The following is a 3,914-nucleotide window of genomic DNA, read 5'->3' as shown; positions in this document are numbered from 1 at the left end:
AAATAACATCTTCCTCTGTTCCATCCTTTTAAAAAAAAAAAGAAAATTTCATTATTCTTTCATTTTCCTGCATCTCCCTCCTCCCTTTATCTTTTTTTTTTTATCTGTGCCTAGCTTCAAGTAATTTACACATTCAAATTTATAATTATATAGCCTTTGTTTCACATGATTAATTTCAAGACCGTTCTAAACATAATAACCATGTTATGATACTTTTATCCAATTTTTATTATATTACATATTTATCTATCAATCTATATCTAAAATCTAAAAGTTGAAACAAAAGCATGTCTATATATTATATATATATATATATAAAAGTGCGTACATCAAGAAAAATAAGAAATAAAACCTTACATAAGTATAGGCTATGGTTAGTATAAAATCCATAAAGGTAAAAAAAACAATTAAAAAAGAATTAAAGGTAAGCATGTGTATAGTTTATCACATTAGCAATTTATGTGTATGCGTAAATTTTGAAGATTTGTAATTTTTTTCCTCCATTTTCTCCCCAAAATCAATTAATTGTATTAGTCAAATGTAAAAGGACTCAAAAAATAAAAAGGATCCTTTAAGTCTTCCTGAAGTCTTTGCCCTTTCAACTCCAAACATTTTAGGTTATACTCGGACATCAAAATGCTCCCAATTTCTTCTCAATCTTGACACCGCTTCCTCTCATACATATTCAATTCCTTGACTTCCTCTCAAACTGCTCCCAATTTCAACTGATTCATATCAAAGGAGGTAATTGCGATTGATTTTCTTACTTTATGGCTTTGTCTTTACTTTTGATTTCCTTTTCATCAATTGAGATGTGATTTTGAATTTATGACTAGGGAAAAAGAAATATTTGCAATTGCCAAACTGATGAAATAGTTTTTGAATAAGGTGAATCAATCTCCCTTTTTTGGGACTTGATAGGATTTAATAGTCGGAGGAAGAGTAGGTGTAGTATGTTTCCCATCTCTGATGTTTCTTGGTTTATGGCTGTGCTTTGCTTTTCTTCAGCCTTCTCAATGGTTACAAAATGGATACTCGTTAAAAAACGTTCTCAGATTCTCTGTTGTCCACAAAGACGAATATTCTTGTACATTTTAGAATCTGGAGAAGTTTCAGACTTTGCTATTGAGAATATTATAGTTAGAAGAAAATTATAGTTCGTGGTTTGCCAGTGCATAGAGTTTTTGGTCAGTCCTATTGTATCTTGGTGTATTAGGGTCTATGTGATATTTGGGTTAATTTCTTTGGATATGAAATGTTTGAGTTTGTAAGCTGGTTTTGGTAATTATTAGACTAATGTTTGAGTTATTTTGTATGTTTAAGATCTTGGTTTTGTCACATTCCTTCATATATTATCAAATAAAATGATATGATATTATATTTTGTCTAGTAAAATACTTTTATTGTGGTTAGCATTTAATTATCTTATTGTTATCTTTCAAGTCCAATAATCTTGAAGGCGCCTTCTGGTCAAAAATGGAAAGTTGACATTTCGAAAAGTGAGGGCGCGTTTTGGCTGCAAAATGGATGGAAAGAGTTCGTTGAATTTTACTCACTTGATCATGGATATCTTGTAGTATTTGAATATGATAAGAGTGCCGCTGAATTCAATGTCATCATATTAGACAACACTGCCACAGAGATAGAATAGAGAAAAATTGAAGTTGTTGAATCACAAAGTGATGTTTCTGCTGAAATCTTGCCATCAAATGCTAATCTGATGAACAATTCGAAAAACCTCAGGATTTTGCAACAACATTTAACACAAAGGATCAAGCTGAAGGTATGTTATTTCCATTCTTATAACTAGAAGGTTACGTCATATTTCTAAATACTTAAGGAAGAAAAAAAGAAGGCTGTTGAAAAAGCACTATCCAATTTCCAACCGGAAAATCCTTTATTCACGATTATAATACATTCATCCTATGTTGATAGTTTCTTGGTAAACATCAATTCTTAAAATTGTAAAATCATTTTAAAATCACATATTTCATTAATCTCGTTATTTTATTCTTTCATATTTATGTATAAATTGGTCCACTTGAACAACTTTGAATAACATTAAGCTAACAATTATTTTAAAAACAAATATAAAATAAAAAACAGGATGGACTTTTACATAACAAACAAACCATGAAAAATTTATCATTGTTATCCTTTATGTTTTGTGCAGGTTATACCAAGTAGGTTTGCCAAGAAATATATCAACAAAGAGCAAAAAAATATAATTCTGAATTCTGTGGACCAAAGAACTTGGTCAGTTGAATATGTGGAGATAAAAATAGGTGGAATTAAAGTAGCTAGGCTATGTCGTCGTTGGAGGAAATTTGTAGAAGATAATCATTTGAAAGTTGGCGATGATTGTATCTTCGAATTGATTAATCACAATGCAACCACCACACTTAAAGTTGTAATTTCCAGAGAAAAACCGTTTGCCAGTTTTAGCGCACAATATTTTCTGGAACAAGGGTTATAGAAAGGAGGAAGTTTACTGAGAGCTTCATAAAGCCATTAAAAATCTCAATTAATCACCACCACTGGTGCTGCGGGTACCTCCCTGCTTGTTGGAGTTTAAAGTTGATGATTATGAAGCCGTTCGTGCCCTTTGCATTCTTTTCTTGAAGCATCTTTGTTTTGTATTAGTTGTTCTTAATTTCTTCTATATTTTGCTTCTTAAAATATAGATGCATTGCTTACTTTTATGGTTGACTTTGGTTTAATTTTTGACTCTGGCAAGCCTCCATAGGCTAATTTGTAACAGGCATTTTGGCTGTTTTTAATGATTAGCTTTATTAATATTGGGAGCCATGTTAGCCATTGGAGGTTTATAAAGAGGCTTATATCCTGAAATGCAAACTGGCACTAGATTTAGCTGCTTGGTATATCTTCCAACCATAGAACATGTAACGTCTACATCTTTGTGGTTTCATTACCTAGAGTTTTAGGCAGGTAGTTCCATCATACTTTCTTTGAGTCTGAACATGTACTGTTTATAAATCAATTTAGAAGATGCAATTGAATAAACTTGCACAGTGAAGCTGAAGTTTTGAGATATAGTATCATATACTATATAACGTCCGAAGCTATGTTAAGTAAGGTTAATTATGTTTGTTGTAAGGGTATTTTTATAACTGAGGGTCAGGGTTGAGTGTAAAATGAGATTAAATTCGATTTAGTTTACTCCCTGTTAAATTAGTTTAAAAAAACTGGTAACGTCCACAATATTTATGGTTCCAATCTATATGGCTTTGTAAGAGATCAAAAGGGGTGCAAAATTTAGTACATTGAGGCTCAATTTTCAAAGCTAACTTGTTCAATATTTAAAATTTAGCACACTGACTCTGATGAAGAATTAAGCAGTCTGTGTTTGGTCCACATAAATTTAGAAATTTTCACATAACCCTTCTCCAATTTTGTGAAAAATTATGCTTTTCTAGTTTCATTTTCATCTAAACTTAGTAGAAACAAAGTTGGCTCCAAGTTAATAATATTTCTTGTTGCACAATGAAATGCAACATATGCCATGATTTTAACTGGCTCCAAGATATTTAGAGCCGCATATCAGAGCTATGCACTAGCTCGTCCAAAACTGCTGACTCCATGTAAGCTCTAACATGAAATGGTATTCACATCACAAACATGAAATTTCCTCGTCCATAGCTCTGAGAAAAACAGTTAAAAAACGATGTCCATGATTGTACATATAAAGATTTAGAAAGATAAAAAGGCAAAAGAGACTTCAGTCCCAATTCGTGCTAACATCATTGGGTTAGTGTATTTGTCTCGAAACACTGATAATTTTGTTCAAGTCTCTACTTGGCCTATATTCTTTGCCTTTGATCTTTTATATACAAAAGTTTCTTGAAATCATCTATAAACTATATAGAGAAAAAGAATTCACTCTAGCTGAACTT

General features: G+C 31.5%; 1 long non-coding RNA gene across 1 annotated transcript; it reads left to right on the top strand.

Moving 5' to 3' along the window:
• The first annotated feature begins 539 nt into the window (after positions 1-539).
• LOC136227737 (uncharacterized) lies at positions 540-2,786 on the top strand. The gene is made up of 3 exons (XR_010688208.1): positions 540-744; positions 1,444-1,783; positions 2,174-2,786. It is a non-coding gene; the product is annotated as an uncharacterized lncRNA (long non-coding RNA).
• The last annotated feature ends 1,128 nt before the right edge of the window (positions 2,787-3,914 follow it).

The sequence above is a fragment of the Euphorbia lathyris genome, chromosome 4 (assembly GCF_963576675.1).
Source record: "Euphorbia lathyris chromosome 4, ddEupLath1.1, whole genome shotgun sequence".
In the NCBI taxonomy this organism is placed as follows: Eukaryota; Viridiplantae; Streptophyta; class Magnoliopsida; order Malpighiales; family Euphorbiaceae; genus Euphorbia; species Euphorbia lathyris.
The sequence above is the reverse complement of the archived record's forward strand: the minus strand, read 5'-3'. Positions and strand labels throughout refer to the sequence as shown.